The following is a 22428-nucleotide window of genomic DNA, read 5'->3' as shown; positions in this document are numbered from 1 at the left end:
ATTATATTTGTGGACTTAACGCCTATTATCGTCTTCCAAAGGGATGGTATGGGAGATGTTATTTGGGAATAGTATTTCCAAAGGTTTATCAATTAGATGACTTAAAGAATTTTCCAAAGCTGTCTGAATCACATCATGTTCAGAAAAGGGAGACAGCTTCTGGTGTGGTAGGAGATATTTCTGATGGATACAACTACCTGTGGATTCCTCACCTCATGAATACTCCCATGGCGCCAGCATTCGACGGAAATCTTCTTACTAGTCTCTGCACGTCGACGAGGACGTCACTGTCTCGCACGCGACGCCGTCTGACGTCATACAGGCAATAAGAGGTCCTCGACGACGTGCGGACGTCAGTTCCCTTTTTTCCGTGCATTCGAAACGGTTATCTTCGAGGGAGCAACTGTTACTCTTGCGGTTACAGTGTATATCTTGCTGCGTACTCTTTCTCTGTGGAAATAATGTCGCAGAGAAAGTCTGGATTTAAGCCTTGTCGTGAGTGGAGGCAAGATGTCGGTGACGGATCCTCATTCCGATTGCCTTTGGTGTTTGAGCTCCGACCACGACGTCTCGACTTGTGATTCGTGTCAGCACATGAATCCGAAGGCCATTAAAGAACGCGAGGCGAAGCTGTTTATGGCCAAGTCAAAGGAGAAGCATCACAAGAAAAAGTCTTCTCCAAGACATCGGCGTCATCGAGACTCCCGGCGCCGTAGAGAATCTCGGCGTCATTCAAGGGAGGCTCGTTCCAGGTCTCCGGATCGGCGCCGGAGGACATGGGAGGTCAGCCCCACGGTGACGCCGCATCCTTCGACGCCGTTGCTCTCTCCGACGTCTCCAACTTCGCCTGGACAGGCGTCGGTGATTGAGGTATTGGAGCCTCAGGTGTTTTCTCCGGCGCAGACGCCGAGGCCGGCGTCTGGGTCGCCTCCGAGTCAGGCACCCCAGTATCCGGCTTTTCCCACCCCTGGAGCCGATAGTTCCGCATTCTTGAATGCGATGTATGCCATCTTCCAACAGATGGCTCCAGGGGGTGCTCCGGCTGGGCCTTTGGCCTTTTCTTTGGGTGATCCTGCGCCTCTTCGGCCGGCACCCTTTATGCCCTTTCTCCCGTTTGGGAACGTGGGCTCGGCGCCAGTGTCGGCGCCGGTGGCCGCTCCGATGGCTTCGGAGGGATTGGCCCCAGGGATTTCCATCCCGTCGACGTCGAGATTTCGGCCTGTGACTCCGGTGGGTCCATCCGTTTCATCTGCTCTTCAGTCGGCGCCGAAGTTACCTGTGGCGCCGGATGCGGCGTCGGTGGCTTCGGAAGATCGGCGCCGATCTCCGACTTCGGCGGAGGTGTTGTCGACTCCGCGGATTGAGCAACGACTGCATTCAAGGAGGCGTGGTCTCCGGGTACTAGAGGAGCAGGAGTACCAACGAGCCCTAGAGGAAGGAGAGCTAGAGGACTCGGGTGATGGGCTGCGTGGACTGGAGTCGGCCAGTGGGCTGGACACTTCCCCTGAGTGGGACCTTTCGTCCCCGGGGGAATATACCGAGGAAGCTGCTTCCTTTCATACAGTGGTACGGAAGGCAGCTAGTTTTTTGGACCTGCCTTTGCCGGTGGTGGAGGCGAAACAAAACCTTTTGACAGAGGTGTTGCATCCGGCCTCAGCCGCGGCGGAGCCTCTATTACCTTTTAATGACGCTCTGCTGGATCCGGTTTTAGAGGTGTGGAAGAAGCCGGCATCTTCCCCAGCAGTTCACAGAGCCGTGGCCAGGAGGTATCGGACGGCTCCAACTGTTCCTGGTTTCCTATCTAGGCACCCTACGCCGGAGAGCTTGGTTGTGCAGGCCTCCTGTTCGTCCAAATCAGCGCCTGGTTCTTTCCCGACGGTGCCTGGGGACAGAGACTCAAAAAAGCTAGAGGCGCAGTCGAAGAAGATTTTTTCGTCCTGCAGTCTGGCGTTAAAAGCCACTAATGCGACCTGTATCCTGGGGAGGTATATTCATGCTCTGATGGATGACATCTCCTCTTCGTTTACAGAGCTTCCCCAGGGTCTTTTGGATCTTGTCTCTGATGCCCAGGCTGCTGCGACCCAAATTATCCAGACGGGACTGGATACCACCGACTCGGTAGCCAGAGCAATGGGCACAACTGTGGTGGAAAGGAGACAGGCCTGGCTACGTAACTCGGGCTTTTCGGCAGATGTACAGTCCACATTGTTGGATCTCCCGTTTGATGGGGACAAACTGTTTGGGGCTAAGGCTGATTCGGCCTTGGAACGTTTTAAGGAGAGCAGGGCCACGGCTAAGTCGTTGGGACTCCAAGCTCCTTCTTCCACGGCCTCTTCCAGATTCTTCAGGAGGTTTCGTGGATTTGGGCGTGGCTCTTCCTCCTCTTCCTTTCGGGGAAGATATCAGCAACCTGCCTCTTCCCATCCCTATAGATCTTTTAGGGGGAGGGGTAGGGTCCGCACCAGGGGAGCCTCTCAGCAGCACTCTGCCTCTTCCTCATCCTCTGGCGGGGTGCAGCAGGGGAAGCAGCCTTAGGCTTCCACCATTTCCCACTCACTCCTCTCCTGTAGGGGGAAGATTACAGCATTTTCTCACCAAATGGGAGACTGTTACGTCGGACACTTGGGTTCTCAGTGTTGTGGGAAAAGGCTACACCCTTCCCTTTCGGGAGTTTCCGCCCCTCATCCCGCCCCGCCCTTCGTATTGTTCACAAGAACACCTCCTGTTGCTAGAACAGGAGGTAGAAGTCCTCCTTTTAAAGGGCGCGGTGGAGTTGGTCCCGGAGCAGGAAAGGGGTCAAGGAGTTTACTCAAGGTATTTCCTGATTCCCAAGAAGGATGGTCGTTTGAGACCAATTCTGGACCTGAGGATCTTGAATTGGTTCCTCAAGCAGGAAAAGTTCAAGATGCTGACCCTAGCACAGGTGCTTTTGGCGTTGAACATGGAAGACTGGATGGTGTCTGTCGACTTGCAGGATGCTTACTTTCATATCCCGATACTCAAGTCACACAGGAAGTATCTCCGGTTTGTGGTGGGATCGCAACACTACCAGTTTGCGGTCCTTCCGTTTGGTCTTACTTCAGCACCTCGAGTCTTCACGAAGGTGATGTCGGTGGTTGCGGCAGAGCTCAGAAGGAAGGGGATAGCAGTATTCCCTTACTTGGACGATTGGTTGATCAAAGCCAAGTCCCCGGAGCTTGTGTTGCGTCATCTGCAGTCAACAACCCAGTTGTTGTTCGACCTGGGCTTTTCGGTGAATGAGCCCAAATCTCACCTGGAGCCCTCTCAGCGCCTCCTGTTCATAGGGGCAGTACTGGATACGACATTGGGTCGGGCCTTTCCTCCGCCTCAGCGGATTCAAGATATTCAGGATTTGGTTCCAATGTTTCGAAATGGAGCGGTAGTTCCAGTCCTCAAGGTCCTTCGTCTGCTCGGTCTTTTTGCCTCCTGCATTCTGTTGGTCACGCATGCTCGCTGGCACATGAGGGCTCTTCAGTGGTACCTCCGAAGGCAGTGGTCTCAACACAGAGGGGATCTAGAGGGTACTGTCAAGATCTCCAGAGATGCTGCTGTGGATTTGAAGTGGTGGATTGCAAGCAACAATCTTTCACAAGGAAAACCGTTCCAGCAGTCGCCACCAGTGGCCACAGTCATAACGGATGCTTCCACTCTAGGGTGGGGAGCTCATCTGGGGGATCTGGAGATCAAAGGTCTTTGGTCTCCAGAGGAACAGATTTTTCACATCAATCTGTTAGAGTTACGGGCTGTACGTCTGGCTCTCAAGGCCTTCCTCCCTTCCCTTCGTGGTCAGTCGGTACAGGTCCTAACGGACAATACTACCACGATGTGGTACATAAACAAGCAGGGAGGAGTGGGGTCGTACCTTCTCTGCAGAGAAGCTCTTCGACTATGGTCCTGGGCAAAGGACCATCGGATTTGCTTGATAGCAAACCATCTGGCCGGAGTCTTGAACGTGCGTGCGGACAGTCTCAGTCGCCACTTCTCGGCAGACCACGAGTGGCGTCTCCATCCAGATCAAGTCCGTTTAATCTTCCAGAAGTGGGGGTTTCCTCGGGTAGATCTGTTCGCCACTCGAGAGAACGCGCATTGTCCGTTGTTCTGCAGCCTTCAGTATCCGATGCAGGAAGCGTTGGGGGACGCGTTTCAAATGACCTGGTGCGGCCAGTTGCTTTACGCGTTTCCTCCCATACCCTTGATTCCTCGAGTATTGAGGAAGATTCGCCAAGACCGGGCTCTAGTAATCGTAATAGCTCCGGATTGGCCAAGGAGGGTGTGGTACTCCGACCTTCTCCAACTCTCAACGTGCCCGCCGCTCCGTCTCCCTTTCAGGGCAGACCTCCTCTCGCAGTCGCAGGGGCAGGTTCTACACCCCAACCTCCAGAGTCTGCACCTACATGCCTGGAGATTGAACGGGGCAACCTGAGTTCCTTCTCTCTCCCGCCTGAGGTAGTGGATGTTATATTAGCGGCCAGGCGACACTCCACTAAATCTATCTACGCTAATAGGTGGTCTAAATTTGTTGCGTGGTGTGGAGAGAGGCAGATTGATCCTTTACAAGCTCATCTATCGGACGTTTTGTCTTTTGCTCTATCTCTGGCGCAGAAAGGTTGTGCAGTGGCTACCATTAAAGGTTATTTATCGGCCTTGTCAGCCTTCATATGTCTTCCAGACCAACCATCTTTATTTAAATCCCCTATTGTTATCAGATTCTTGAAAGGTCTTCTAAATCAATATCCTCCAAAGCCATTCGTTATGCCGCAATGGGATTTGTCCTTAGTCCTGACTTTCCTTATGGGGTCCCCTTTTGAACCTATGCATTCTTGCCCCTTGAGGTATTTGGTTTTAAAAACAGTCTTCCTGATAGCTATAACATCAGCAAGGAGAGTGAGTGAGTTGCATGCCTTATCAGTAAAACCCCCTTATACAACTTTTTATGGGGATAAGGTGGTGTTGAGGACCAAGGCTGCTTTCCTCCCGAAGGTTGTTTCACCCTTCCATTTGGCTCAGGCAATTACTTTGTCCACGTTCTATCCTCCGCCTCATCCTTTCAAAGAGGAAGAAAGACTGCACCGTCTGGATCCAAAGAGAGCGTTGAGCTTCTTTATCGATAGAACAAAGGATTTCAGGCTGGAGGATCAGCTGTTTATTGGATACGTGGGCAAGAGGAGAGGAAAGGCAGTCCACAAGAGAACACTATCCAGGTGGGTTGTTCTTTGCATTAAAATATGTTACTCTTTGGCAAAGAAGGATCCTCCTGAGGGCATTAGAGCTCATTCCACCAGAGCTAAGTCGGCCACTTCGGCCTTAGCCAGAGGTGTTCCTGTGGTCGACATCTGCAAGGCCGCAACTTGGTCGTCCCTTCACACTTTTGCAAAACATTACTGTTTAGATTCTGAGGTTAGAAGGGACGGCCATTTTGCACGGTCAGTGCTGCAGGATTTCTTGGTTTGACCATTTAGGCACCCACCGCCGGGCGTGGTACTGCTTTGGGACTCTATTCATGAGGTGAGGAATCCACAGGTAGTTGTATCCATCAGAAGAACGAGTTACTTACCTTCGGTAACGACTTTTCTGGTGGATACATTAGCTACCTGTGGATTCCTCACGGTCCCACCCGCCTCCCCGTTGCCTTTATGGTCTTGCCAAGTAATCCTTGAGTGCGCTCCTCTTGATCTTTGAGGGTGCAATAGATGTATATATATAATATATTTATATATATATAGGTATATGTGTATATATCTTTATGTATATACTTGGTGTGTGTATATATTTTTAAAAGAAAGAGTTTTATATATATATATATATATATGTACATAAAAAAGATTTACAGTTATTCATACAATGTGGTGTATTTTTACAATATAATGGATGTTGCTTTGTTCTTTCATTGCATTGCCTGGTTGTTCTCATGCACGTAAAAAATGATTGGTACTGACGTCCGCACGTCGTCGAGGACCTCTTATTGCCTGTATGACGTCAGACGGCGTCGCGTGCGAGACAGTGACGTCCTCGTCGACGTGCAGAGACTAGTAAGAAGATTTCCGTCGAATGCTGGCGCCATGGGAGTATTCATGAGGTGAGGAATCCACAGGTAGCTAATGTATCCACCAGAAAAGTCGTTACCGAAGGTAAGTAACTCGTTCATTTGGAGCAATGATTCCTTCAGTAGGAGTCATATTGAATTCAATTAAAATACGAAAATTGTCTACTATTGTGGATAACATGTTGACAAAGTTCTCAGGAGCTATAATCCTGATGGATGCTGAACTTGCTGCAGAAAGAGCTATGACTCTTCAAAATCGGCTTGCTTTAGACATTCTTTTAGCAAAGGATGGCGGCGTTTGCAAAATGCTTAGTGCACGTCACTGTTGTTCTTATATTCTAGACAACAGTGGGCAAATTAGAAAAATGCTTACAAATTTAACTAACGAGAGTACAGGTTTGAAAGAATTGAAAGAACCAGGAGTATGGGAGAAGGTTGGAAAAGGATTTGCTTCTGTGGGAAATTGGCTCAGCAACATTTGGAACGGACTATTGCTGAAAATAGTAAAAGGAATATTAATAACATTAATTTGCTTATTAGGTATTTGGGGAATATGGAAAGCTATTAAAATATTGAAAACAAGAAACAAAAGGAAAAGAGAAGAGAAAGAACAAAATAAAATTATAGAAATATACAGAGAAAAATCAAAGGGAACAAAAAGGAAGAAGGAATTGACTGAAGTGCCAAATTACTAAAACAGAATTTTAATGGAATAAAATTTGTGGGAAGATTTGATGTGATGACATAATTAGTCATCAGAGGAGGGATTGATGACGCAGAAAAAGAAGGACTAACAAATATTCATATATCAAGTAACCAAAATCATATAAGGTAGTGTGATTTTAGCAAAGAAAAATAATATATGTGGGAAATTGTGCCCACGGGGTAGTTCGCTATTATTATAAACGGGCTTAATTAATCATGAAGAATTGACAAATGTAGTAATCCGTCATAATTGCAAATGTATTCCATGATTTTCTTGTTGAAACTGTTATATGCTTAGCTTAAATTTAGCAGAGGCTTTGGCCTAGTTGCCTGGTCTCAAATTTTAACTGCGTGTTTTTTTCTTGCATTAACAAATACATTATTTTATTTTAAGGCTGTATTTTTCCAGTAGAGATGACTAATACACTTATCTCAGGGTTTCATGCTAGGCTGGTTTCATCCTCTTTGATGCAAGGTCAGCTCCTGCAGGTGCAGACAATAAAGGCACTAAGATAAAATTAATTGGCAAACTTTGTTGCAACTTGTGTTCCAAGGCTCCAAGGACAATGTATGTAAAAATGAGTATTAGGAGAAAGACACTATTCATTGGTCAAATTGAAGCCACCCTATGAACCCTCCAATGGAAGACCCTGAAGAATTTGGAATGTTTCTTACTTAAGCCCACCGGACAAAGAGAAGTCAGCCATTTTCTTTGATGCCATTTTGAAGCCTGATTCAAGAAGCCATCTTGAACGAGCCTCCGATGCCTTTTCTCTGTCGCAGAGAAAGAGACTTTAAAGAATTCTCACCCTAGAGACTTTAACTTTGATTTTGCCCCGTCTTGCCCATGCAGTAACATTTGCCCCATTCTCCTTGCTGCTGCAAGGAAAACTTGCCATTAACTTTGCCCCTCTGAAATCTGCCCCATGCTGATCGAACCGATACCCGAAGGACGAAGACTTTTCTTTAATGCTGATTGTATTTGGTAAATATGAAAGGATAATTGTATTATGCATTGTGTTTTCCGTCCTAGGTACCAACAGCTTATTTTGATAGGGCCCAAGCTAGAAGTTTCCTAAATTTGTGTTGACTAAATTCGTTTTGCATGAAGCCCCACATGCCAATGCTAATTAGAGGTTAGTTGAGATATTCACGTGATGCACCATGTTGAATTGAAATCTTGTTATGCTGACCGATGTATGCAATTAGTCAAATTCAATTGCTTATATTAGTGATTTGCATTGCTATAACCGAGTGCATTATAATCCAGATTTTGCGTAGATTGCGTTTCTTCCACCGCTATGGACAGCTAGTAATGTTCGTATACATATATCATTTGATTTTGAGACTCACATATTGTGTTAGCTTTGTTAATATGGGGAAATAAATTCATTAACTTCTAACAAACTGTTGTGGTTATTCATGACTGAAAGGTCATGGTGCGTCAAAATACTGATTGTTATTGATTTCTAATGTGTTGCTTGGTCTATTGATTAAGTATTGGATATTGATTACAATGGTTATTGATTATTGATTTGAGTGATCCGACTATTCTTGGATGAGGAGAGCCCAACTTGGTTAAAAGGTTCACCGACCTCCAGCGTGTCCAAGTACAAGTAATTTTTAAGGGCTGGATGCGCTATCTCCTACAAAGTATGCAATAATTAAAGTAATTTATATATTACTGTCAGGCAACACAGTCCCCTGTATGCTCCCAGCAGAGAGATGGACTGGGGAGCAGAGAGAGGTGGGTGGGGGCAGGTTGCAGGGTGGGAGGTCAAGCCATAGCTAATTTTATATGTGTAGTCTTGTAAATGTGTGTGTGTGTGTATATATATATATATATATGTGTATGTATGTAAAGGCACACATTCTCAAAGCTGTGCAAAAAACGGGACAGGCCAGATATAACAGTGAGTGTAAAGTTGTTAGCCCTTCTTTTATGTCTGACCTGTGCCGGTTTTTGCTCTTCAAAATCTGGTCACCCTAGTTATAGCCGGCATTATACTGGTGAGAGGATGTGGGAACAACCAGAGCTGCGACTTTGGAGCTAGGGAATCAAGTTCGAGTCTGGGCATCTGCTGAACACCCTGTGATTCTGGGTCAATCACTGAACTCCCAGTGGCAGGAAAAGATATACATACTGGCCTTAAAACTGCATTTCATTTACGTTCTTAGTGTCTCCTCTGTAATTTTCTGCTGATGAGCGAGTCTGTGCGCGATGGGCTGAAGTAAAATTGTAGTCCGTCTTCTGTTTTTGAGAAATGTCCCGGTCTTTGGCTTTAAAATTCATTGCACAAAATGGGAAGATTTTTGGAGTTGATCGCAAAACGTGGGAACAATTTCTTAATTCAACACACGACACGACGAATTGTAACGCAGGTAGTCACTCCTTCGACATTGAGATGTCACGCACAGGTGCATCGAAAACTAGAGGCGGAGGAGCCACTGAAAGCTAAAGCCGGCTCCAGCTGATTTCGAGGTCTATTTGGAGCACAACTGTGCGGGCGCTACATACCAGAAAAACCGGTTTGACCGTTTGACCGGTCCCTTCTGGGTCCAAGGCGGCCGTTATGCCCCCTTCCAGACTACTTTGCTTGAACGGCTTAAAACGATCTCTTTTAATCAGTACTTCACGAGTGGCGCTATAAAGCGCTATAAAGTGACCTATTAATGTCAACGCTTCCAGGTGGGAAAGAAATACACTTGTTTTCAGTTTTGAAGAGCCTTTGACATTTGTTGCACGATTTGCACAGCAAAAATGTTCAGGGCTCTGCTCGCACGGGCTCTAAGAGCCAAGCCAGACCTTTAGTTCGCCCTGTTCGGGGTCTCCCAGTGAATTTGTGGGCTCACCCACTCTAGTGGTAACTAACATCAGTGCTTTATTTGTCAAATAAAAAAACTACTGGTGGTCAAAGCGCTGCTCAGTCACCCATGACTGGCGCTATATAATGTCAGAGCACAAATAGTAGAGGTGCGCATTCCCGCAGCCACTCCAGGCCTCTTCAGTTCACTGCCAAGCACTCCCTGCCCCTTATTTCACTCTTACAGGTTTCTTTCTCCATCGGGGACGCATATTCTGTATTTCTCTTCTACAGTCTTTTTTGTTTTTCCCTATGTTGGTCTCTGGAGATGTGTAATGTGCAGAAATAAGTGCCTGTACCCCTCCTCCTCCGGCTCAAATTAAGCCCTGGGTAGGGCGCGCAGAGGAGTGGACACACTCGGCTGACAGGTGCGCTTCTGAGGTACTCACCGTTGTCTGTCACTCGCCAGCGCTCACGAGGAGAGGCCGCTGTCACTAGCAGATCACAAGCGAAGGAGAAACACGGGCTTTGCTGCTGTGGCCGGTGGCATCTGGGCATCACCCTGCCCTTGTCAGAGGTACAAAGGACACAGCAGAGACGACGCCTTTGCGCCTCCTCCCCCACCCCGGGCACCTTGCTTCCTCGTGCAGGCCATCGTGTAAAAAAAAAAAAAAAAAATGCTTCCTTTTCCCGATACTAAGCAATGGGTTTGGTGTGGGAGACCTCGGTGCCCGGCTGCTGCTAGGTGCTAGGAATGAGTGACACAGCAGATATTCAGCAGAGAAGTCCCCACAGCCCCCTCCCGAGGAATGACTTGAAGCCAGGAGCATCACATCTTTGCATGAAACGTCCAGGACTGCGAGGTTTCCCCGGCAAATCCGAAGGGCGGTCACTGACTCATGCAAATACCGCATGTCTGCTGCCAGGCACTGGCGCCCTCCTCCACCGGATTCTGCAGTTTTATATCGGTGAACGCGACACGAAGGTATCGAGGCGCTTTACACGAGCACCGGTTACATTACTCAAGGATCCATTCATTTTTGGTAGCAAGGGAAGTGATTTGCCCAGAATCACAGGGTGTTGAGCCGACGCCGAGACTCAGCTCGGTCCGGGGCTCCAAAAAGCTCTGGCCGGTGTGGCACGTCCTCTCTCAGGGGCTTAGCTTCAAGAAGGGGTGGGGGTGGTACACCCCCCAATAAATGAATTTCTGATAAATAGTTGGGTCCAGATGCTTTCAGTTCAGATATGATGAGATGTGTGCTGGATTTCACCAGGAATATTTACATACACTCAGACAGAGACGCACACACTCTCACTCTGTTTTTAAAGTCGTCAAAAATATTGGTAATTTTGAAAAATATAGTTTTTCCCCACTAAGCACCCACGCCAGTCCGCACTCCCCTCCCTTTCCACTGCCCCTTCTGCCCCACCCTGCTTGTTGTATAATGAATTTAAACCTCACCCCCCAATCTTGCTGACCAAGCTACGCCCCGGCCCCCCCCCACGTTCTTTCCCATAGGATATCTGCTGGGATTTATATCCACATCCCCAGAGAACATTTTTAACAGTAAAGGAACAAATAATGCTTCATTCAGCAAGATTTCATTTTTTTTTTAATGGATCACTGAGTTAAATCCACTGCCTGCATAGGTAATTCTGTAACTGAGGTAATACCACTGCCTGCACAGAGAATTCAGTCTGCATAGACTATTCTGTTAGAGATAATACCACTGTCTAGATACACAAATCTGTAACTGAGATAATACCACTGTTTGCATAGGTAATTCTGTAACTAGATAATACCACTGCTTGCATACGTAATTCTGTAACTGAGGTAATGCCACTGTCTGCATCAAGAATTCTGTAACTGAGGTAACACCACTGTCTACATAGGTAATACAACTGTCTGCGTAGGTAATTCTGTAACTGAGATAAAGCCACAGCCCGCATAGACAATTCTGTAACTGAGGTAATGTCACTGTCTGCGTAGGTAATTCTGTAACTGAGGCAATGCCACAGCCTGCGTAGCTAATTCTGTAACTGAGATAAAGCCACAGCCCGCATAGGTAATTCTGTAACTGAGGTAGTGCCACTGTCTGCATAGGTAATTCTGTAACTGAGGTAATGCCACTGTCTGCACAGAGAATTCTGTAGCGGAGGTAATGCCTCAGTTTACAGTGGATTACAAGTGCGTTACTGCAGATGCAGCTCAAGGGCTCTGCCACTCATGAGACCAGGGGCACTCACAAACATTTTCCCAAGGGCCACAACCGTTAATCTGTGATGTGATTGAGGACCGCATTGATGCCAGCGGGATGGCGTTCATGGACTGGGAGGAAGGGGGAATTGGTGGTAAGGCGGGTATAGGGGAAACAAAGCATTATATCTGGCGTCTGAATGGCACAATGTGAAACCAGAATTTTAGGTTTTATCCCGGCTTCTCCTCTTAACGAAATTGTGTGATCCTAGGCAATCGTTTTATTTCACTTTCCCTCCTTTTTTTCATGATCACATATGAGGACCTCGAAAATGAATGACTTCATGTTGTGCGCTGTACAAAACCTTCTCCTGGGTTTGATTTAACACACTGTAATGTTGTTCATGTATATTAGAAACCAACGTCAACCGAAGAGTGCACATACCTGAATACATCTTAGTTCACTAGTGGCATTGTTGTCAGGGTTGGGGGGCTCAGGGGGAGAATGAGTGTTTCTAAATTCGCGTTTGAAAACTAACACTTTTAAAATAATACTTCTCAATGTACTGATACATTTCATGTACTAAGATTAAACAGTTCAGCATGTTAATTAAATACACTTTTTGAATTCAGACTGTCATACTTTTACAGTTTTCCCGCAAATATTTTTTTTAAAATGGAGCAGTTTCTTAAGTTAAGGGGGACATCCAAGTTATTTCACTTTTTTAACCTAATAAATGCTTGCCTGTTTATTTATCAACTTTTTAATGTTCTGCTGAGTTGAGCCCAGTGCTGATGCTTACCAGGGGGCGCATTTAAAGTGTAGGAGGGCCGCATGCGCCCCCTGGGCTGTACTTTGAGTGTCACTGCATTAGGCAATCAATTTACAGTAATTTAGGGGATTAGAAAACGCTCTGTTCTGGGGCTGCAATGCATATCCACACAGAATGGGCAGAAGAGCTGCTAAGCCACTGTAATAGACTCAAAACACATATGTAATAAACATGACCTGCTAAGCAGGTGAATATGAACCAAGTACAAACCCGTACAAGATGGAGCAGGGCATTTACAACACTGCTATCAACAGTGTGCTGCTGACAAGTGCAAAACTGCACGTCCCATCTGCTGGCAGACAACAATCCAGGAGGAGTTGAGCCCCTGCTATATATGTACTACTAGGGGTGGCTTTATGGCAGTGCCACCGTGCAGCCCCACTGGGCGCTGACCTGAAAGGGGGGACACAGACCTCAGTGGGTGCGCTGTGTTTAGTAATAAAGTACCATTCAAAAGCACCTGCTGCAGAGTTCCCTGGTCCCAGCTTTCAGGCAGCAATAAAAATGTAAAGATAACAATTATGATTAATGTTCCTGCTAGAGAGAGAGATCAGAGTTTGTCTAGTGGCAGTATTGACTCACCATAAACTAGCACAGAGGGTTAATGTGCCTGCTGCAAAGAACCGATCTGTATTTTATGTGGATAGCTGAGTGGATTAGTCAAGCCAGCCTTTAGCGCTTTAAAGCAAATTAAATGTATGTGAGAGAGAAGGTCATGGCATGGGGGCGCCAAAAAGTATTGTCACACTGGGCGCCACCATGTATAGAGCTGGTCCTGTGTTCTGCACCTTGAGTACACATGGTAGACCTCTTCAAGTGAATGTGATTTTGTTGACATGCTTGGGCCGGGTTAAACATATCACAAATGTCTGTTTCAATTGGAGTCTGTGACTGCATTTTTTTCTGGTGGCATAGGAGGCGTGTTTCTTAACAAATATAAAAATCAGTCCATAGTGTTTCCACTTCAGTGGTACCTCTTGCCCGTGCCTTTCTTTGTTGTGATCTGTACGTGGATCGTCAGGCTTGTACCCTATCTGTGTCATTGTTGGGTGAAGAGCAACATTGACAGCGAGGAGAGGGAGGGAAACAATAAGCAACAGGAACAGCTAGAGGGTTCAAGAAGCAACACAGAGAATGGAGGGTGGGAGGGAAAAAGGAAAACAAGTAAGAAGAAAAAGAAAATAATAGCTCAATCACAACAGCAGCAGTGAAAGGACCGTAATCAAGATAAAGCAATCAGCACTTGGTCAATGCTCCAGACGAAAAAAGAGGAAGTGAAGCCAGCACGCGATGGCCAATCTGAAGCAGCAAATAAGATTGACAGTGAAGCCAATGAATGGAAAGTAGTGGGCTTGCTCCATATCCCTTGTAGAACACAATGGGCCTCATTATGACCCTGGCGGGCGGCGGAGGCCGCCCGCCAGGATCCCGCCCTCCAAATTACCGCGCCGCGGTCAAAAGACCGCGGCGGGTATTACGAGTTTTCCCCTGGGCTGGCGGGCGGTTCCAGTAAAACCGCCCGCCAGCCCAGGGGAAAACGACCTTCCCACGAGGATGCCGGCTCGTAATCGAGCCGGCGGAGTGGGAAGGTGCGACGGGTGCTACTGCACCCGTCGCGTATTTCACTGTCTGCAAGGCAGACAGTGAAATACATTTTGGGGCCCTCTTACGGGGGCCCCTGCCGTGCCCATGCCATTGGCATGGGCACGGCAGGGGCCCCCAGGGGCCCCGCGACCCCCCCCTACCGCCATCCTGTTCATGGCGGCTTTCCCGCCATGAACTGGATGGCGGTAGGGGGGGTCAGAATCCTCATGGCTGCGGAGCGCGCTCCGCAGCCATGGAGGATTCCAATGAGCAGCGGAAAGTCAGCGGGAGACCGCTGACTTTCCGCTTCTGACCGCGGCTGAACCGCCGCGGTCAGAATGCTCATTGGAGCACTGCCAGCCTGTCGGCGGTGCTCCCGTGGTCGGTGGCCCTGGCGGCCACCGGCCGCCAGGGTCAGAATGACCCTCAGTATCTCTTGCAAGCACAGGTGAGACCTAAAAATAATGCTTACTGGTGAGGAGAACTCATAAAGATATTTAAAAGTGCAGGGGAACTGGAAAGATGTTGTGAACATGAAGCGACCCCCTTTCTTTCCCAAAAGGATCCCTTTCAGAGGCAGAGGTCTCCGCGTCTGCCATGTGAACGACCCTACCTCAGCTCCAATGGCCGTTCAGCAGCACAGGCTTTTCCACCTTTCATGTGATTGTTTCTTGTGAGATGGACTCACCTGGTGTGACATGTGACTGACTCTGCCCCCATTGTCTTTGAGAGGCACCAGCCTGCCCAGAGTGACATGTGATTGACAATGCCACCATGACCTTTCAGAGGCGCCTGCCCAGACTGACATGCGACAAACTGTCCCCGTGGCCTTTCAAAGGACCACTCTGCCCAGACTGACGTGGCTGACTCTGCCCCGTGTCCTCTTTGAGGCGCCACCTGCGATTTTTCCTTCTTGACCTGAAACATGGTTGACTTTCCCCAGCCCTGATGGCAGCATGAGAGCCTTACATTTCACCGGCAGTCTCACCGGCCTACCTTCCTGACACCTGACTGTCTCTGCTTCAGAAGGCACCCCCTGGCCTGTCTGCCCCTGGCCCGCTGCCGACTGCCCATACTGGAGATGTCAACAGAGGCCGGGCATCGCCCAGTTTGACTGGTGTTTGAAGCCAAAACAAAATGCCCCCACTCACCTCTTACCCTAGCTCTTGGTTGAGTCTGGACACCTTTCCCTTGGGTGGGGGGAGGGTGGGTGTTGCTGGCTTGGGCTGATCATTTGTTGAGTAGATGCCATCTGTCCGCTTCAAGCGGAGAGGATGTGGTGTAATGGCCAGAGCAGCCGCCCTTGCAACTGGGAAGCCAGGTTTGAGTCTTGGCATCTGCGCAATATCCTGTTATTCTGGGCAAATCACTTTATCTTGTGTAATGTAACTACTGCTCATCTAAAGCACTCCAATACCTTCGTCTTGAGTTCTTGCAATATAAAACTGCAAAAAAAAAAAAGCGTGGCATGACATGCAGTCCTGCCAAGAGCCAAGCATGTCACGTTAGCCTAACACGATTTAAGTTAAATTCCTGCATTACCTCATGATCGGTAATTTGTCACGCAAACAAGATGAAGAGAAACCTATGTGGGATATCCATAATTCCCTGCCTTGTTGTAAATGGCTCTACACGTTTCAGTTAGCTGCCAGACAATGACACCTAGTGGCAGCCCACTCTGTTAGTCAAAACAGCCATAAAAGTGCGCCTGCCACATGGGCAAGCTTACATTGGTACCTCAGAAGAGGTGTGGTTACCCGAACAGGCCTGAGAGTGTTCCAGGGCTATGTTGCAGCTGTTGGTAAAAGTACTATGGCCTAGTAGGTGGGGCGGCTGAATACTTGCTGACTGTAGTGCATTGGTGGAAAAATACATCCAATACCGTCTCATTGTGCTGATCGCTGCAGGCTTGTGAGTGCCACCAGTACCTTTTCCAATCCTTATTTAATTTAGTTTGAGGGTGCTTTGATAATGGGCCTACGTAAACTAGGCACTAGGTTACCTCCCTTCCATTTCTGGTGCTTTGTGGCAGTTGTAAGATCTTGGAGTTTCTGGTTGCTCAAATGGTTGTAATTCTTGATGTTTATATGTTTCAATGTACTTCATTGCTTGATTTTGCTGTCGAGAAAGTGTCATTCATAGTCGTTGAATGTCAGTCATATTACACTGAAATGATGAAAATGTCACACATAGCAATCTGAAACCTTGTCAGCTATGGGCATGTTGTAGCCAAGACTAACCCCTGGGGTTCTTGCTGCATATTGAGGGCTCGTCCTAACTTTATGTGGCGGGGGATGCAGTAGGTAGGGTGCTCATGTGACTGCTTGGCAGCAGAGTGGCTGATCCCTGTGCCTTTGAAGTGCGGTGTGTACTGGTGGCCATCTTGGATTGTAGCTGGCAGTGTAATCCCAGCTCACCCTCCTGGCTCGCTGTGTCATTCTTGGACAGATCATAGATTTGTGGTGTTAAACTCCCATCGACCAGATGGTAGTGTCCACCCCCAACAAGTAATGAGCTCGACCAGTGTATGAAAGTACCTACTTGCTTGGCATGTTACCCCCATTTTTACATGTATGTAAGTTTGTTTCTGCCTGTCTCACTGGGATCCTGCTAGCCAGGACCCCAGTGCTCATAGTTTGTGGCCTGAATGTGTGTACCTGTGTAGTGACTAACTGTGTCACTGAGGCTCTGCTAACCAGAACCTCAGTGCTTATGCTTTCTCTGCCTTTAAAATTGTCACTATAGGCTAGTGACCCTTTTCACCAATTCTAATTGGCACACTGGAACACCCTTATAATTCCCTAGTATATGGTACCTAGGTACCCAGGGTATTGGGGTTCCAGGTGATCCCTATGGGCTGCAGCATTTCTTTTGCCACCCCATAGGGAGCTCAGACAAATCTTACACAGGACTGCCACTGCAGCCTGAGTGAAATAATGCACACGTTATTTCACATCCATTTTACACTGCGCTTAAGTAACTTATAAGTCACCTATATGTCTAACCCTCACTTAGTGAAGGTTAGGTACAAAGTTACAAAGTGTGAAAGCACCCTTGCACTAGCAAAGGTGCCCCCACATAATTCAGGGCAATTTCCCTGGAATTTGTGAGTGTGGAGACACCATTACAAGCGTGCACTACATATAGGTCAATACCTATATGTAGCTTCACAATGGTAACTCCGAATATGGCCATGTAACATGCCTAAGATCATGGAATTATCCCCCCATGCCAACTGCTGTTGTTGGGGTGCCAATCCCATGCATCCCCGGAGCTTCACTATGGACCCCGGGTACTGCCAAACCAGCTCTCTGGGGTTTTCTCTGAAGCTACCGCTGCTGCCACCCCAAAGACAGGGTTCTGCCCTCCTGGGGTCTGGGCAGCCCAGTCCCAGGAAGGCAGAACAAAGGATTCCCTCTGAGAGAGGGTGTTACACCCTCTCCCTTTGGAAATAGGTGTTAAAGGCCAGGGAGGGGTAGCTTCTCCCAGCCTCTGGAAATGCTTTGAAGGGCACAGATAGTGCCCTCCTTGCATAAGCCAGTAGACACCAGTTTAGGGAACCCCCAGTCCCTGCTCTGGCGTGAAACTGGACAAGAAAAAGGGGAGTGACCTCTCCCCTGTCCATCACCACCCCAGGGGTGGTGCCCAGAGGTCCTCCAGTGTGTCCCAGACCTCTGCCATCTTGAATCAGAGGTGTGAGGGCACAATGGAGGCCTCGGAGTGGCCAGTGCCAGCAGGCGACCTCAGAGACCCCTCCTGATAGGTGCTTACCTGACTAGGTGGCTAATCCTCCTCTGAGGGCTATTTAGGGTCTCTCCAGTGGGCTTTTCCTCAGATAATGACTTGCAAGAATTCACCAGAGTTCCTCTGCACATCTCTCTTCGGCTTCTGCCAGGGATTGACCGCTGACTGCTCCAGGACGCCTGCAAAACTGCAACAAAGTAGCAAGAAGACTACAAGCGACATTGTAGCGCCTAATCCTGCCAGCTTTTTCAACTGTTTCCTGGTGGTGATACTCTGAGGGCTGTCTGCCTTCACCCTGCACTGGAAGACACGAAAAAATCTCCAGTGGGTCGACAGAATCTTCCCCCTGCTCCAGCAGGCACCAAACTTCAGCATCACTGGTACTCTGGGACCCCTCTCATCCTGACGAGCGTGGCCCCTGGAACACAGGTGGTGGACCCAAGTGACCCAGACTGTCCAGTGGTCCAACTGTCTAAATTTGGAGGAGGTAAGTCCTTGCCTTCCCTCTACAGACAGTAATCCTGTACACTGAGTGAACTGCAGCTGCTAGAGCTTCTGTGCACTTTTGCAAGGAATCCTTCGTGCACAGCCAAGCCCAGGTCCCCAGCACTCTGTCCTGCATTGCTCAACTCCCTGAGTTGACTTCCGGCTTCGTGGGACCCTCTTTTGTAGTGTTGAGACGACTGCTGTGCTCAGTGTTCAAGGACTTCTGCTGGTGCTACCTTCTTGTGCATGGGCTCTCTGTTGCTGAGGGCCCCCTCTGTCTCCTCTCCCAAGTGGCAACATCCTGGTCCTTCCTGGGCCTGGGCAGCAACCTTTTTCTTCAACTGTGACCTTTGCAGCTAGCAAGGCCTGTTTGCGGTCTTTCTTCAAAGAAACAACTCTGCATCCTCCAGCACTCCGTGGGGCATCTTCTGCACGAAGGAGAAGTTCCTGGCACCTTTCGTTGTTGTAGAATCTTCAGCTTCTTCCATCCGGGTGCAGACATTTTGTACCTTCATCTGGGGTTTAGTGGGCTCCTTCCTTTGCAGGTCCTCAGGTCCAGGAATCCGTCTTCAGTGCTTTGCAGTCTGTTGTGGTCTTCGCAGAATCCTCTATCACGAGTTTAGTGTGTTTCTGGGGAAATAGTAGTACTTTACTACCACTTTTCAGGGTCCAGGGGTGGGGTATCTTGGACACCCTTAGTGTTTTCTTACACTCCCAGTGACCCTCTACACACTACACTAGCCTAGGGGTCCATTCGTGGTTCGCATTCCACTTTCTTAGTATATGGTTTGTGTTGCCCCTAGGCCTATTGCATCCTATTGTATTCTACAGTGTTTGCACTACTTTCTGACTGTTTTACTTATCTGATTTTGGTTTTTGTGTATATTTTGTGTATTTTACTTACCTCCTAAGGGAGTATATCCTCTGAGATATTTTTGGCACATTGTCACTAAAATAAAGTACCTTTATTTTTAGTAACCCTGAGTATTGTGTTTCTTATGATATAGTACCTAAATGATATAAGTGGTATGGGAGGAGCTTTGCATGTCTCCTAGTTCAGCCTAAGCTGCTCTGCTATAGCTACCTCTATCAGCCTAAGCTGCCAGAACACTACTAATCTACTAATAAGGGACAACTGGACCTGGCACAAGGTGTAAGTACCCTCAGGTACCCACTATAAGCCGGGCCAGCCTTCTACATTGATGGTACAGCGGTGGGATAAGTACTTGTAACTGCTTTACCACTTTGTCATTGGTGCTTTTCATAAGAAAGACATATTCCAAATACTTAAAAATATACACAGTCAACCTTAACAGTCTAACTCACTTTCTAAAAAGTTTTGAAAAGTTTGAAAAAGTTTTTCTCTTTTCTTTAACAGTTTCTAAACTTTTTTCTCTCTATCCTAAACTCTTTCTTGCAACTATGTGTGTAGTAGAGGCCAGTCCCAAAGTTGTCCAGACAACTTATGGCAATTTAAACTTTAAAAGTTTGAGGGGTCTCTGCATAGAAAGAAGTTTAAGTATTGCTAAGAAACCTACCAAAGATCTTCTCCTTAGCCTTCTCCTAGAAAGTGACCAGAACCAGTCTGACCCATCCCAGGATCAGGAGGTAGAGGAGGAGGGTACCGAGGTTGAATCAGGGTAGGGCCCTGAGGATTCTGGGGAGGGTTCCTCCAAAGACCTGTCAGCTAAGAGGCCATCTAGTGAAGCTGGCAGTGGGAGGGGGTCACACATCAGTAGGGCACCTTTCACTCCAAAAGGCCAGGTAACTAGAGTTCAGGCAGTTAGAGACAGGTCCACTTCTGCCAATTTCAACATCACCTCTGTGTCAGAGAATTCCCAAGCCTCCCACCCTGAGGATAACACCCTAGACAGGGAACTCAGAAAGCTGAGGTTAGAAGAGGCCAGACTGAAGCTGAGCCAGCGGCAGTTGTCCTTAGACAGGGAGTCTCTAGATATAGAGAGGGAAAGACAGAAGTTGGGGTTAGTTCCCCATGGTAGCAGCAGCAGTGTTCTTGACAGTCATCCTGTAAGAGAAACAGATTCAAGAAACCTGCACAAAACTGTCCCCCTTTACAAAGAGGGGGGTGACATAAACAAGTGGTTTGCTGCAATTGAGAGGGCCTGTATGGTACAGTTGGTCCCTCAAAGGCAGTGGGCTGCTATCTTGTGGCTATCTTTCACTGGCAATGGTAGGGATAGGCTCTTTACTGTCAGAGAGAGTGATGCCAACAACTACAAAGTTTTGAAAGATGCACTCTTAGATGGATTTGGCTTAACCACTGAACAATACAGGATAAAGTTCAGAGATACCAGAAAGGAGTCCTCTGAAGACTGGACAGACTTTGTAGACTGTTCAGTGAAGGCCTTAGAGGGATGGTTACATGGCATTAAGGTGACTGACTATGAAAGCCTATATAATCTTATTTTGAGAGAGCATATTTTGAATATTTGTGTGTCTGACTTGTTACATCAGTACTTGGTAGACTCAGATCTGACCTCTCCCCAAGAATTGGGAAAAAAGGCAGACAAATGGGTCAGAACAAGAGTGAGCAGAAAGCTCATACAGGTGGTGACAAGGATGGCAAGAAGGAGGATGGTAAGTCTTCTGACAAGGGTGGGGACAAAGGTAAAAAGCATTCCGAGTCTTCATCAGGCCCACAAAAATCCTCTGGGGGAGGTGGGTGCAAATCCTCTTCTAACAATCAAAAGAAGCCATGGTGTTATTTGTGTAAAAGTAAAGGCCATTGGGCAAGTAATTCCACTTGTCCAAAGAAAAACACCAAGGCTCCCACTACCACAACCACTCCCAGTGGTTGGGGTGCCCTTTGAAAGGGTAGAGGTTGACATAGTTGGTCCCCTTAACCCTCCAACAGCTTCAGGAAATAGGTTTGTCCTGGTGGTAGTGGACCATGCCACTAGGTATCCTGAAGCTATACCCTTGAGGACCACTACAGCTCCTGCAGTGGCAAAAGCCCTCCTGGGAATATTTTCCAGAGTGGGTTTCCCTAAGGAAGTGATGTCAGACAGAGGTAGCAACTTCATGTCTGCATACCTCAAAGCTATGTGGAAGGAGTGTGGTGTAACGTACGAGTTCACTACTCCTTATCATCCACAAACAAATGGTCTGGTTGAGAGGTTTAATAAAACTCTCAAAGGTATGATCATGGGACTCCCTGAAAACCTCAGAAGGAGATGGGATGTCCTGTTGCCATGCCTCCTTTTTGCTTATAGGGAGGTACCCCAAAAAGGAGTGGGCTTCAGCCCCTTTGAACTCCTCTTTGGGCACCCTGTAAGAGGTCCCTCTGCTCTTGTGAAGGAGGGTTGGGAACAACCTTTAAAAGCTCCCAAGCAAGACATTGTGGACTATGTACTTGGCCTAAGATCCAGAATGGCTGAGTACATGAAAAAGGCCAGTAAAACCCTTCAGGCCAGCCAAGAGCTCCAAAAGCAATGGCATGACCCGAAAGCTGTCCTGACTCAGTACCACCCAGGACAGAAGTTGTGGTTATTGGAGCCTGTGGCCCCAAGAGCACTCCAGGACAAATGGAGTGGACCCTATGTCATAGTAGAAAAGGAAGGTGAGGTCACCTATTTGGTAGACCTGGGCACTGCCAGGAGTCCCCTTAGGGTGCTCCATGTCAATCGCCTGAAACCTTATTATGACAGGGCTGACTTAACCCTGCTCATGGCAAATGATGAGGGGCAGGAAGAAGAGAGTGACTCTCTCCCTGACCCTTTCTCCACCACTGAAGCTGATGGCTTAGTGGAGGGAGTGGTGCTTGCAGATTGCCTTACTGCTGAGCAGAAAGACAACTGCATAAATCTCCTAGACCAGTTTACTGACCTCTTCTCACTGATTCCAGGTACAACTACCTGGTGTGAGCACACAATTGACACTGGAGACAGTTTACCTGTCAAAGGTAAGATTTATAGGCAGCCTGACCATGTCAGAGATTGCATAAAACAAGAGGTACAGAAAATGTTATTTCTGATGGATACAACTACCTGT

The 22428-nt window shown here is 47.8% G+C and overlaps 1 protein-coding gene across 1 annotated transcript in view; it reads right to left on the bottom strand.

Annotated features, from left to right (window-relative positions):
• The window catches only part of LOC138296833 (beta-1,3-galactosyltransferase 2-like), a 162542-nt gene extending 151978 nt beyond the window's left edge, over nt 1-10564 (bottom strand). Inside the window, exon 1 of the mRNA XM_069236299.1 lies at nt 10023-10564. The gene's annotated coding sequence lies outside the window, so the exon portion shown is untranslated. The remainder of the gene's footprint in view (nt 1-10022) is intronic.
• Between the last annotated feature and the right edge of the window lie 11864 nt (nt 10565-22428).

Source organism: Pleurodeles waltl, chromosome 5, assembly GCF_031143425.1.
Source record: "Pleurodeles waltl isolate 20211129_DDA chromosome 5, aPleWal1.hap1.20221129, whole genome shotgun sequence".
NCBI lineage: Eukaryota > Metazoa > Chordata > Amphibia > Caudata > Salamandridae > Pleurodeles > Pleurodeles waltl.
This window is presented reverse-complemented; position numbering and strand designations above follow the sequence as displayed.